The 15,249-nt window shown below is 40.9% G+C and overlaps 1 protein-coding gene across 2 annotated transcripts in view; it reads left to right on the forward strand.

Moving 5' to 3' along the window:
• The window catches only part of LOC118421422 (netrin-G1-like), a 91,166-nt gene that overhangs the window by 21,012 nt on the left and 54,905 nt on the right, over positions 1-15,249 (forward strand). For both annotated transcript variants that reach the window (XM_035828699.1, XM_035828698.1), the window contains exon 2: positions 14,348-14,474. The gene's annotated coding sequence lies outside the window, so the exon portion shown is untranslated. The remainder of the gene's footprint in view (positions 1-14,347; positions 14,475-15,249) is intronic.

The raw sequence follows: 15,249 nt of genomic DNA on the forward strand, positions 1-15,249 counted from the left end.
AAGGGGTCATTACATCCAAAGTTAACACTGACACTATTGTACAAGTGTACTATCGAAAGCGTGTCATTACCTCCTATGTTACACTCATGTACTATAGTTATTGTAACGGTTACAAAGAATTGAAATGACGTTATGCGATGTTGATGAATGAAATTGTTAATTTCACGTAGTTTGAGTTCTTTGCTGGCTTTACTCAAGAAAAGTATTTAAGATAAGAAAATTTCCAAGATCAATAGACACAAACTGTATGCAAGTCAGTTCAGCATTTCATCGGAGATGTTAAGTTGCAAGGCTTATACTTAAATTGCTTTGCTATTAGAGTTTGCAAAGAAAAGGAAAAGAAAAGACAATTAACCACTTGTTTTGTAAGTGGGATAGGTTCGTTCTTAGATGGGGATATTTTAGTTCCATGAATATAATATTAATATTATCTTGGTTTTTGTTCCGCAGAGTTTAACAATTCTTAAAAAGAAAACAGTCGGACGCGGTGACAAACGATTAACTGTGTTTTATGATAAGATTGTTTATTGCAGTTTTACTTTCTTCAACATAACAAATTCACCCCACAGGGTTTCTTCTGTAGCTAGACACATTGATATGCATAATACCAATAATGAGCCAATGACGTATGAGAAATTCTATCTGGAACTGACATTTATGACATCATTTATACGGTTATTTGCGAGCATTTTGATAGCAATTGGACCTTATAGTGCAATACTTCTTTCTTCAACCTCCTTGATGACTGGTGGTCGATTAATCGGTAATCGATGCGTTTATTGCAAAGCCAACACTAGCAGAAGCCGATAGCTCAGAGAAATGCGAGAAAAGACAAATGACGACGTGTCGTTTACACGTGAAGATGAATGAGGCGCACGGAGCGCTGCTAAAGCTGCATTATTCGCTGTCCGTGATTGTCATGAGGCATGACCCAGCACTCGCAAATTACCATCGATTGCCAAACATGACCTTCGGCCTCTAGTGTCGACGTTCGCGTGATGTGTGTAAGGTGGCTAAAGGCTGTTCGTCGGCAAAGATAAAGTGTGATCATTTTCATACTTCCTGATTGGCCCTTGGATATCATAGTTAAGGCTAGGGGCATAGCAGAGCCATAATGACATGACACCGTCACCGTCAAAGGCACCTTTCTAGTAGACAGCAATCGTCTATTTACCCCACAGCGACTACAATTGCTTGTTTGTAGCCCTTCATTTCATCATCAAAATATGGTGCAAGATGTAGAAGTATGATTCAAAAGAAAACAAAAGAAAACTACAGATTCTCTAGTGATGAAATTCGTTGAGCGATCTGCCAAACATTTAGTCACTCAGTGAACGTACTTTGATCGTGGAACGGTATGCAAGTGAAACTACAGCCTTGGGCATAAAAATACGGTACCTAATCAGTAGCTGACGAACTTTTGACACAGAGCCTGTCCCTGCCCAAAGGTACCGTGAAAAGGCTTGTACCCAACTAGGGAACGTAACCATGCCAACTGCAGTACAGATTTATGCTTTACAGATGGCAATTATTTTGTTCAAACCAGGCCAAGATACCGATTGACACACAGTACGTAACTAGAGTTTATTGGATAAGTCGTATGTAAACTTCGTTTTTATGGACCAGATGTTCCTAAAATGTGCTACATTACCTAGCCTTAAATTCAACTGTACTGTTCTTGTTTTGTATCTAAAGCTTTTATAACTGTTTCCAAAATATGTTATTTGTTTTTAACCGTTTTGACGTCATTTTACTTATCAATTGTAAAATATTGTGTTGACTTTAGTTAGCCGTTTTTATTGCAACCATTTCAAAACCTCTTGTTCCAGACTTTGGCATATGTCCCAACATTTCTGTGGTAATTGCGTTACGGTGGGAATTCACATTTTATGCAGATATTTATACTACGTTCTTGGCACACATCTTAATCAATAAAATGGATTATTGCCCAAAAAGCAAATCTGAAGACGTTTAACAGCTGTTGGCTACTCAGAAATGGTGGTGAGTTTCCTGGAAATCATTTATCATCCCTAAAATACACCAATTGTTGCGCCGATGTCTCACCTTAGGGAAATAACGCGTTTTGTTTATCTCACAACGGATTTAGTGATAATGCTTTAAGACACCTTTTATTATGGTATGGAAAAGAATCATTGATGGCATCCCAAGAGAACGGAGACGTGAGACAGTGTTGAAACCGTAGGTGGATATTGTATCAGAAGCTTAAGTCGTTTCTTGTTTTAATAGCGAGGAGCAGCTGAAAATGAAAGAAGAATAGGCTTGCCTAAAATCTTTGAAATCGTTATTCAACACACCAATTTGTAGAATGGTTGAGTCTGAACTTTGTTGGTACTTACTTACAATTACTGACAAAAGTTACACTTACGTAACGAACGTTGTGAGGTTAACTACAATGTATACTTGTTGAAAACCCTACTCAGAGAGAAAAATGGGGTTTTGCATCTACTGCGGCAGATCGGTGTGACCAGCTTATTGAAACCCAGCTAACCTAAAGTTACATACTTTTACGATTGATCTCTTACAAGCTAGGTAAACAGGTCATGTTGACAAAGCAGAAAGATAATTACATACAGTGATAGAAGAATGTGGTATCTCATTACATTACATGTACAAGTTTAGCTTTTTCTCGTTTTTGAGACAGCTGCGTACATTCTGGATCATGTATTGGAAATGATAGAAAAATGATGATATGATAACATTTTGAAGTACGTTGTTTGAAACCTTTCTTTCAAAAGATTTGCTAGAGTGTATTTGCTAACTATCATGCAAACGTTGGTTCGTGAACCAGATGTGCCTTATATAAAGCATAAAATATTTCAAGTAGTAAACGCTTAGGGGATGATTTGTTGGCATAGGCATTAAAATATCATTCAAAGCACTGTTGCATATTCATTGATGTAGCGTTGTGTAGCGTAACTTGTGATTTTAGACCGTAGGCTCTCCCTCTGCATTGCAGTTTGTCAGTCAGTTTATTACTGAATTCCAATATCCCTGCTGAGAGCGTTCTATTACCACGATTTACCTCCCCAGCCTCTCCAAACCTTTGCAGCTATGTAAGTGAACCAAACACTTGTACAGTCGTGTATCTTCTGTGATTGTATCCCCCGCATAAAGTACAGCTAAGCTCTTGTCTGCGCAGTATTATGTGAATCTGATGTTTGGATAGTAACGCCGCTATAAGATACCATAACCAGAGGGCCCAGATTAGGTGAGGATTCTCCATGCTTTACGATATTACACTGAAGCGCATCCCAGTAACATTGGAACGGGAACCAGTTATCAGTTGTGCTACCTATTGCTATGGAAAGTAGCAGGTCGCGTGGAAAGTAATCAGAAAAGATCAGAAAGTTTTCGTATTGCAGACGGCAACACTTGCTAGGTCCGGACCAGCCAAACTGTATATCAAGAAGGCAACCTTTTCTTGGGATTTCCTAACGTGTAGTAATAACTTTCTTTGGACACTGTTTTGAAGAGAATTGTAGCCTTCCACGATACAGCGAAAGCGACAAACCATGCTCCAAGATGTAAATGTTGTCATGAGCAGATAAAGAGTATCAGTGGCGAGGCGCTGACAAGACGTCTGCAGGGTGGACGACCCTGATGGTCAAACTTGTTGGCCTCCCTCCATCACCAAATCCCCAGTGCTGGAGACTAATGCGTCCCTATCGGACTACTGACGGACCGCTGTGCTCTTAGGGCCGCCGCCTGATTTCCATAGGCGCCATACTCTAAGTGAGAAGTCTTACATCAGCCCAGGCTTCGAGTTACCTTTCCATTTATCTTTGGTCCAAGCGTGCCCGGAGCGCCTCCTGCTAAACTAGGGTCGCGCCTCGGACATCTTGGCCACCATCTTGAGCACAGGAGACGGAGGCAGACTTTTACCCTTAGACCAAGGGAAAATATAGTCTGTGTTTCTTTATTTAAAGATTACAGCCGAAGTGATCAAAGAAATACTTTTCAACAATGTAAATTAAGCCGAAATGCATACGGACACGAATTTTTAACATCATATTCTAATCATGCAGATATATTTTATACATTCAAAGAACAATTTGCTATTTCGACAGAAATGAGGGGGGCATTGGAAAAAGATTCGACAACATTCTCATTACTTACATACATGTAGATGTTAGATCTTATGACCCTTGTTGGAATATTGAGTGATCAGGTACACGGAAACATGAAAACTTTTTTCCGAGGCCTGCTACTCGCAATCAGGCAGAGGGGCGTCCGTCCGGGACGATGAACACCAAAGAACGATGAATATATCTTAAGTGAGATAAGGTAAAAAAAGTATCATTTTTGGAGTGTTCTGTTAAGTGGGTCATTATAAGGCATTTTTATCATTGACGTAAGTTTATGACGAGTTGACTGGAGAGAGAATTTGAGTTGAATGGATCATGGAGTAAATAGATAATGTAGTACATAATCAACGATATTGTGACTTTGGCGTTCAAAGTAACCAGTCCTTATACTGTTATGAAGCTCTTATTTGTTGCTTCCGGTCCTATATCAGATGTATGTTTCTCATATTGTTGGTCTTACTGCTGACATCTAATAAGGATACCTGGAATGGTCTCGGCTTTGCTGCTGATCTGTCGCTATGGGCGGTTCATCAAAAACTGCAGACAGGTGCCTCGGATCCGTCGTACTGGCGACCATATTAACGATTTTGTCAGCGAGTGTCAGATCAGTCCCTTCCGGCCTAGAAAGCTCTGGATACACCTTGTGTGGTTGATTAATGTCCTTCAGATGCACCGGCGAGGCAATGAACTTTTTGGAGGTTAGCGAACGATGATGCAAGGAGTGAACGGAAATAGCTTTATTTTTCGCTGTCTCGTAGAAAGAGCGAAAATGGTTGTTTCTCTGGTAAAAGTTTATAACGATTTTTCGAACAGAATGTTTTACCAGAAGCATACGATGGTAATTTCGCTTTGACCCGGCGTCACCTATGAAAAACAACTTGGCGCGAACAGGTCAGGAACATAGCGTGTGGGCTTTGAGATAAATCCCCTTCTCTCCCTTAGGTCAGTCATTACTTTCACCATTCCTGCACGACAAACGTTATTAGCTCGCCACCAAATTGATAGCCTGAAGCTAGAGATGGCAATCATCATGTAGCCGTAACTCTTGAAGCGAAAGGGAAACCGAGTTTGATGTCTACTTCCGGCACTTCCCTGTCCAACACAAGCAAAGATCCTGTGATAAATGGTTCTTCTACCACACAGCCAACTGATCCACATTGAACAAGTTGCAACCAGGAATCTTTTTCTTTGGCTTGAACTTTTACTCCTCATCAGTCGCGTAGAGTCTTTAATGAGAGATGAATATTGATTAACTTGACAATGCAGTTGCATCCTAATGTGTAACTTGTCCCTCGTGAATGTATTGCTGGATAGCAGACAGAGCATCAGTAAGAAAGTCTATATGGTAACGCACACAAGTTGTGTAACGTGTCCTTCATCAATAAATTGCTGGACAGCATACAGAACATCAGTAAAGGTGCGCTCCCATCGTACTTGTGTCAAGCTTGCGTCACTGCGGGCTTCGAAAGATACTCAATGAATTTTAAGAGATGAAGAACGAATTTCTTTCTTTTTGTGTATTTTGTTGTTTTCTTAGTCATACTTTTACGTATTAAGCAATGTCTAAATTCGGAGAAAATAACAAAACAGTGACGCAGTGAATGAAACCCGCAGTGACGCAAGCTTGACACAAGTGCGGTGGGAGCGCACTTTAAGAAAGTCTGCATACAACTTGGTTCCAATGCTATCACCAAATCAACAAGAAGTATCTTAACTTCTTATATATGTAGCAACATAATAAAAATTCACTTATTTCAACAGGATACTTATGTTTTCTATTATTCACACTTTGAAAGTGAAACCAAAGGTCCTTTATTCCGTATTCTACATATCACTGGAATGGTCTTGATATAGCTGTACGGTCATTTAATCCTTCAACATTCAAAAATTACTTAATAAAATTAGTTCGCCCTTCCCCTATCACACATTTTAGTCATGGCCCCAGGTACGCCTGCGTTTTACTCACACGCCTCCGCATAGGGACCTGTAGTTTGAACTTTAGCTTATCCACGCGTAATTTAGTCGATAGTCCTTCTTGTAGCTGTGGCTCCCGATGTGAAAGCGTTGTCCACTATTTATTGTACTGCCCTAACTACAACCAACTTAGAAAAACCCTTCTCTGCAATCTTCAAGACCTTTTAACCCTTGATTTGAAAACTACGTCTGACCCAGTCTTAACTCAACTTTTACTCAGGGGTTCACCCACTTTACCAACAGAAACAAATACCCATATTATGCAGCTTACACAGACATACATACTCCAGACCAACCGTTTTCAAACTGATTAAATATTTTCCTTTAAAATCTTGTATGTATATATATATTTATTTGTTGGATCCGTCACCCCACTGCTGTACTACTATTTAATTTGATCTCACATTGTTCTGTTCTTTGTTTATTTCATTTTCAAATGTCCTAGTGGTAATGTTAATATTAGCTTTGCTAGAGTGCATTTACCACTGTGTCTCGTCTTATATGTGTACCAATAAAAAAAAGTGAAACAACATCGACACGTGTCCAAAGATTATTTTATTGTACACGACCCGCACCCTTGCTGCAATCACTGTGCGCGAGTATCCATCAGCTTTCGTTGATGTCAGATACATTTCATTCCTGCAATAACTTTATTCCCCCGAAGTGTTGTGTTTCGCCTTTCCCAGGAATTATCAAACAGCTATTGCACACTTGACTGACAAAAAGCATGACTCTGTTCTTGTGAAGGCGATGAAGCTATCCTTATCAAACCTGGCAGAGATTACTCAAGTGAATACAAGAAATCTCTGAAGCGTTTGCCTTGATTGCTACAAAGCTGTAAAGAGAAATTAGTGTACTGTGAAACGTTGGCGTTGGTTCTCCCTCTGCAGGCATAATATCAGCCTCAGGCAAGTTCTCCATCACAAAACGGATTACATCAGCCTGTTTGTATTAGATAGTGCTGTGTCGTATCCTGTGTTAATCTTTAGTTTGTAATCAACACAGTAAGTTCTGATATTCTCCCTGTCCATGCAAAGATTTCAGCGTTGTCCAATTTATTATGTGGAGCTATAGTAAATAAATAAATGAATAAAAAGCAAGATTTGCAAGCATCACGAACGGCAACACTACAGTGAAAATCATTAAAACATGCCCACGTTTACGATTCTATACAAACGCAAAATTTATCATGTCAGAAGGATCAGAACTCTAATCTATTCTTAATGGCTTATCTTACAGGATTCATTCTCAATAAATGTGCATGAATTTAAGCTTCCTTCATCTATCTTCTTCATCGTAAGCAGTGTTCTTGTGGTGTATACGGAATATGGAACCAAGCGTTCATTGTGTGTGAAAAGGAAACCATACAGAGATCTTAAGAATCATTGTTTGGGTTTAGATGGCAATTGGCCGATGCCGCGGTGGAAGTCTAGTTGATGCTACCAACAAGACTCCAAGTTCAATGCATGTTCTAGTGAGTAGGCGGAGCACTTGTAAAATTGTTCTGTGGCGGAAGGGAAGCCAAGCCAAGATCGGTTAGCTCAATTTGAATTACTCATTGTCCTTTGTAGCGTAGATAATATTCCTTGACCTGCCTGGTATGAATTAAAAAAAAGAAAGAAACTAATGGCAACCAACTCTTCACAACGCCCCAAATGCCGCTTCGTTGCTGTGCAGTAGATGGTTTAGATTATCAACGCTTTGTTTTTTCCATGGTGAGTCGTTACTACGACACAATGGTGCCATCGTCGATGTAATCTCACCTGCTGAACTAGTTTTACTCCTTTGTAATTAACCGCCAGGCAACAAATCTTCGCGTGAATTTTACTGTTCAGATGTGTTCTAAGCTCGTTTGAGTTGCAGGCCAGCATAGCCTTTTTTTGCCTTAATGACCGATGGCTTAATCGACTTCATGGAAATTGGCAGCCAAATGGCATGTCCGGCTCTCCGAGGAGACATTTCCTTATGCCCAAGGGCGTCATCTCCGAGTGAAAAACGTATGCGCCATTTCACACAGAAAGTGAAACATTGGTCCACTAGGGTCATTTTCTTGCAAACACGCACGACGGATGAATATGTATTGGTATATTTGCCTCTCAGAGAAAACGATCTATAGACGGTTGTTCATCGTTAAAGAACTAGATCAAAGGAGAAGCAAAATTGCTCCGGTGTAGTTACCTTCATCCATATGATGTACGCCATGCACAACGCTCTCAGGTATCTTGTCACGGCGTCCCGTGTTTATTCTGTTGTGTGTTGATCTTTGCAAACTAACTTTATTTCTGTCTAAAAAATCTAAAGAAGAGTCATGAATAAGGATAATACTTATGTCTTTCTCTATTGCTAGTGAGAAATGACTTTTGCATCACACATTTCGACACATGTGCATGACCAAAAGTGGAAAATAATTGGTAGTGCACAAAACATGTAATTGGTAGCAAACAAACGTCCCGTTGATAAGGGCCATGAGCAGGCGCACCGTAGTTACTTATTTCGCCAACGAGGAGCTTCCAATTGGTAATCACAACAATTAATGGACACCAGTGGATCAGCGTAAACAGTAATACATGGCGGTAAACGGGAGTTTAGTTAATTAGAACTGCAGGCTTTGACCGCAGTAAACTCTGACCTGCGAAGTTGATAGATGACCGGTAAAGATGCCCTGCGCCATTAACTCGTTGACCCGGGTGATAAAGAGACTAATGAAATTTTACGACAAATGGCACCGTGGGAAGTCATTGTATTCTAATTCTCCCTGATTGCCTGTGAATGTGCTCGGTGTTGATTACCTTCGGGGCAATGTGTACTCTGTCATTACCAGTCAAGTTTGATTCGTCAATCTTCCACTTGACACAGTCACACAGTTATCAGGCACCCCATCCTAATCTCCAAGCAGAGGTTAGGCTTCGGCTTTTTTTAGTTGTTTTTATCGGGCTTTCTATTTTGTATTTTATCTTGCTGTGTCTAAACCTAACCTCTGCCGGTAGTCGCAATTTTCAAAGCGCCATAAACCTAATCACTTCAGCACATTACGTTAGGTTTTGACACAGCAAGATCCAATACAAAATAGAAAGGCCGATAAAAAGGACTAAAAAAACGTTACAAAACAGCCAGAGCCTAACCTCTGCTTGGAGATTACCCCATTCCACCAGACGGTGATATCGCGCTGACCTAAATTGTCTCTGTGTGTAATCCCTGACTTCGTTATTGGAAAATCCTACAAAATGTAGAAGTGTCACTGAAAAGATGACAAATTATGAGAAGCGTAAATAGATTATTTCTTAATCTATGAACGTCGTTGACCGTTTTGTCAAATCACTTGGTTGCTGCGAGTTCGCCGCCCTATTGGCATGGGTGTACAAGTGAACGTTTTTGTTCCCGAAGAATTGATGATTGTTAGACAACATATATATTGACTAATGAGGATCCAATTTTGTAGAAATTCGGGCCAGGCATTGCTCGGATTTATTTCTGTAGCATCAAAAGTGGTCTGTATTCCCTGAAATCCTAAAAAAAAAAGTTACATTTGGGACTGCATCGTGTAATAAATGATTATCATTTTCTTTCTTAATGACACGTAAAGCCTTCCACTCTACGGGATTTGCTCCAGTGACTAAATTATGAACTGCAATAGCATCATGCACAGACGTTATGGTTTTGTGGATATTGCAGCTTTCTCATTGGTCTTTCATATGTAACCTGTTCCTAGTTTCCACATGATTTGCATATTACTTAATGTTTGGTGCAAAGAACGCGCTCGGGACATTTTTGCATACATCGTAAAAAAGAAGATATGATGTGAGATCTATACATCAACAAAAATTGCAGTCTTTGCAAACGTGACAAAAGTGGCACTGGCAACTACTCTTTTGAAATGTTTTATGAAAATATCAATGTATTTTGCAAATTTGTTGGTACACCTTACTCGGTTACATCAATAAAAAATTGCAGTCTTTGCAAACGCGGCAAAAGTGGCACTAGCAATTGCTCTTTTGAAATGTTTTATGAAAATATCAATGTATTTTGCAGTATTTTGCAGTTTTTAAGTTGTTGGTACAATGTACTCGGTTCCACACGCTATTCCTGTCCAGGTCTTATCTAACCATCTGGTCTTATATACCTGCCCGGCCTGAGTTATGTTCCTATGTCCGACTATAAAAGATCTATCGATATACCCTGGATACGCTCAACTTGCACTGCCGCAGTGTATGACGGGCGGGCTATTATGGCGTGTGCCAGGTGCGTAAGCATAGCTGTAGGATTAAGTCTCCGCATTGTTTGCATACATATGGCAATAAAATACAGGTGCTTAGGTGTGCTGCGTACCTCAGATGGCTCGTACAAACTGACAGGTGTGATAGCTCATCGCTGCCTATTTCTGAAGGATCGTCAGTCAGTTTCTTTGGCGGCGTGCGAGACAGAGAATCGAGGCGACACTGGCCTTTTGTGTCGCGCTAACACCTCCATAACAGTCCCGTCCTTTCGTCAAGGTCAAATATGTGGAAAACGTCGCAGTTGCAGCAGATGAAACATTTTCTTCAGCATCAGCGGGCCGTCCCATGGAACGTAATATCGGCATCATAAATCAAAGCATTGGATGTTTTTTGCATTCATGGTGGTGTCTCCAGCGCTGCTTAAAGAGCACGCGGGGACATTACTTTATTTCCCTATAAAGTGTGAGATCCTCCCGGCGGAAAATCGCCGTACAAAACTTTCTATTGCGATCGTAAATCCGCCGTTCCTCATAGTCCCAGCAGCGCGGGTGTAATGATTCGGGGACTCCGCTCCGACCTTAGGTTACCAACAACAGGTTTTATAAAATGTGATTAATTCGCAGCCGTGTTATTAGAAAAGTAATTTCGGGCGCATCTGGAGAAGCTATAGTGATTACGGCGTATGGCGGTCATTCAGGCTGTGAATAAATTTTATGGGGTTATTTGTATAACCAATATAATTTTCTTTATCGGTGGTTGGGGAGACAGGGGAAAAACATTCGGGGTTTAAAGACTGCGGGGGTCAAAAGGCACGATGGAGGGGGCACGGAGAAATGGGGTTTTAGGGACATTATTTGGGCATGAGCCTCTGCGACGAATCCTCCGAGCCTGACGAAACTCGCAAAATTATTGATGACTCGGATTTTTGTAAACGGTTTGATAAAGCCTATTTCATGCTTTGGGAATAGTGTAATAGATACTAAAGCCCCTCTCTGCAGGTGTTTAGAATAAGGCTGGGAAAATTTTCATGATTGACGCTCACATCTGTGAGGTACGCGTGGAACGTGCCAGAAAATACCATCAGTTCTTTTGAATTGTTTGTTCAAGCGTCTACGTAAGCGTCATTTGGAAAATATAAGCGTGCATCGTTTCTTTGCAGTTTGGTCTATGGCTTGGGAATATAGGAGGTTGGACATTTCTAAGATCCATGGATCACTTGTGATCCTTGATTGAGAAACAAATCCTGTGCAACCACAATATGCGACTTTATAATGACAGAGTCGATGACGTTTAAGTGAGTTACACATGTACATGGTTTCGGTTCTTGAAATTCCACAGACATGATGATTTTGTGTATAGTAATATAGTACAAACTTCTTGATGTGTACCTTACCATATTATAGGTCGAACATGTGCCAAGTAAAATACCACATAAGATGCTTCGGGTGTGCCAAGAAAACTTGTTAGATATCCGTGTGGGAATAAAGCTCTTGGCACCAAGGCGACGATAGAAGTTAGAGCTACAGAACGGCTCAAAATTGGTTTACCTGAAATATCTTATCTCATTAGTTGAGTAAACCGATAAATATTAAGAAAGGTAGCCCCAAACAGGATTTTTTAAAATTCCAAGTAGTGTGTAAGAAAAAAAATAGTACTAGATAACTTCTTAGAATCATCTGGGGAAGTCGTAACGTTCACTCCATCAGAAAAAAGACTACAAAGCAACGGAGGTGTGGTCACGCGTCACCGTGGCATATATCATTTGTACACCGTGACAAGTGCACGGCAGCTCCATGGTTTTGACGTATAGCCCCTTCCCGCCGTTCGCTCATTGTTGAGAATCTGCAGCCACGCGTGTTGGTAAACTTGTGATGAATGGCGGAGCACAACAGAACCAAGATAAAGTAGTTTGATTGCGATGGGAAGTGAGTTCTTGCTTCCACGTTATGGCCGAACTACGTGCCTGTGTTTGATGTGGCACGTACAGGGATATCGACGTTCGTACTTTAGTTTCCGTTGAGTCACGGCGTGCTGTTGGAAGTTTGAAAGTAACAGATTTGCTGTGTTTCTTCGAAATGTTGCGATGTCAAGAAAGGCATAAGTCTTTTTAAAGTCAGACTACGATGCATTGCAAAACTTTCATTCAGTCAAAGCTAACCAAGAAACATAGAAAATCCCAACTATTGTACAAAAAAAGTTGTAACCAACGAAGGAAATGATCAGCGTATATCATCTATCAAGTAAGCTCCAAAACGGGAGTCACATATACAAACAACGTAGATGTAGGAAAGAAATAAAGTATGTAAAATCATAACTCATCTTCTGTTGATTTTGAATGTGCCTTACACACGGCATAAAATCCATAATCAAAAGCTGACAGAACGAATCCACCCAGAACGCCCTCAGTTATCAAGGTGAACGTATCAATTTTGGATACTTCTTGCTGATGATGTCCTTTATCTCTGGCTCGGAAATGCGTTACAAGTGCACTATTGGCAGGTCTGTGTGTATTGCCCACCCATGAAAAATTGCAAGGGCCTTGGGGGAACGTTTTTTTGCATCTCATTTAATTCTCGTATATATAGATTTTATCACCACCACTCTCGATCAGAAATACAATATTCCTTACCTTAAGTGTATTTTGCATTAACGAACTTGCAAAGAATATTCATGGAACTTGAAATGTCTCGTGTTGGAACAGAGAAATATTGTATGTTAAAAAATATAGGTTTCTATAGTAGCTAAGTAATTGAGAAGCTATAGAGAATTGAATAACCTCTCTTAAACAACAAATCGTATGTAAGATACAGGGAACCCTACAAGCATGTCTATTATGTATCTGGGCGTTCCACGTTGTGACCCTCGCAGGCGTATTTCATCTGTAACTGACATTCCATCAGAAGTCTCTGTGTCCTGCGGTTCTGATATTACGTGGGCGAAATGAGTTCTTTAACTTTTAAAGAAAGAGAAATTGAGGGGTCTCAGGAGCCTTAGAAGTAATGTATACAGGGTCTTCTTTAAGATTGAGGGCTAATATGGGCTAAGGTTCAATGTTTAAGCTTATGACCGATGCCTTGTCTAAGTAGAAACATTTGTAATCTAGAGGTTTATACAGATCAGACTATCAGATCAAGATCATCTCGAATGACGTCACCGGAATCGCTGGATGTCATACGCTATTGTTGTCAATGGTAACTGGCAACGTAATCGAACCAAAGTAACTCTCAGCTGCAGGTCAAGTTTTCTTTCTTGTGAATGGCTGGCTTCAGTACAACTATCCTTAGATGAACTATTTAATCCAGTTCACGTGACCCAGTGTGACTGCCCTGGCCACTCCCTCTTTCACCTTATTTGATTGCATTGCCTTCTCTCCAACTCAACCGAGTTTGTCTTCATGACAGGGAGAATAAGCAGTTTTCTACCCAAGGCTCTATCCTACTTATGAATCATTTCTCTAACATATGGTAATCTGTATTTGTCATATGACGAAGCTGGTGTTGAACTTCATAATTCATCTTTAGGTATAATCCACAACAATTGTTTCATAATAACTGAAAGATTTATTGCGAATAGACAATGAGTAATGAATTGATGAATAATGAACTTCCAATTCGTGGCGAACTTTTGAACAGCATTTTACATATTTATACGATCCAAGATGATGTAGTAAAAGTTTTTGGAGAGATACGTCTTGTTGCAAGTGCAACCATCACAAAGAATCCGGAAGATCCCCCTCTCAGGAGTCCTTACTTTCAGGATAGCCTGTAGTGACTCGACCCTATCTGATAGCGCGGGTCGGAAGAGATCCGTCTGTCAGGCAGTGTTTGATGGTAATGAATGGGTCCCCCACGAGTTTGGCAGTACCAAGCCACTCACATCCCTTCCTGCCGCTATCAAGACCCGCTGGCCGGAGAGTCCGATTAACACACCCGTCCCTCTCCCTTGTATTATACTACGAGTGATTACGCCAAGATTGGTGTTATGGGGTCTTCCAAGGCGGCCAATCTTCAAGAGAGATATTATCGAATCGAATTTGCTTTCTCTCCCCAATAGTTCCGAGCGGAGAGCCCTTGATCTCGGTGGATGTTGAAGGCTACGCGGGTGGACTGTTAATCGATGTGTGAGGGCTTGGCGCTGTCAGAGGCGGCCCACAAGACGCCAGCTCCGTCCTGAAGCCGAGGTAAGATGCCAGCTCTTCCTGTTTATTAGCCTTGTCGCAGGTAAGTAACCTTCAATCTCGGCAGTAGCGGTAGGTAATAACTGCTGCATTTTGACTGTTACGACGGCCCAGGAAATGATTCGGGAAGGTAGTACCGTGATATTAGTGCAACTGGTAACGAGACTCCCATACGGTTAGCATATACAGTTTACTGGCCTGGAATCTGCTGCATTGCTGCCTGAGAGTAAAACATGTTGTAAAGTATAGTTTCATGTGGCATTTCGATGGTGTAAAAGTAAGAATAGCGCAGTTTTATTAGTACGGGCCGACATGGTTTAGAAATTGAGACTATCTTATAATGAGCCCTTACTCTTTCGATGCTCACTGAGGTTTTGTGATGTTTTAACCATACATTGCTCGTAGGAAAGTAAGTAAGCAACAATACGAGTGGCTGATGAAGGGAGTCCAAATAGCCTAGATTTGACCATTTACGGTTTGTTAATTTTTGCCGAGGGAGTTGCGGCTGGAGTTACGAGGTAGTGGCAGATGGGGAATCAGTGCGCCAATTTTGCGGCAGATTATACGACAATTTCGGTAATGATGCCAAAGTTCAGGCGTAATTCGAACCGTGTGTGGGGTTACCTGATGGCCCGTGTACGGCGTTCACGTTACACAGTGGAAAACATCGGCTTCCTGTGGTTGTGATCGAAGGTAAAAAGCACGCCTTTGAATTGGCTCAAGATTCAATACCAATTCTGCAAAACTGCAGTCGACGTGCAGTAGGTATTAGGAATTA

Source organism: Branchiostoma floridae, chromosome 8 (genome assembly GCF_000003815.2).
Source record: "Branchiostoma floridae strain S238N-H82 chromosome 8, Bfl_VNyyK, whole genome shotgun sequence".
Taxonomy (NCBI): domain Eukaryota; kingdom Metazoa; phylum Chordata; class Leptocardii; order Amphioxiformes; family Branchiostomatidae; genus Branchiostoma; species Branchiostoma floridae.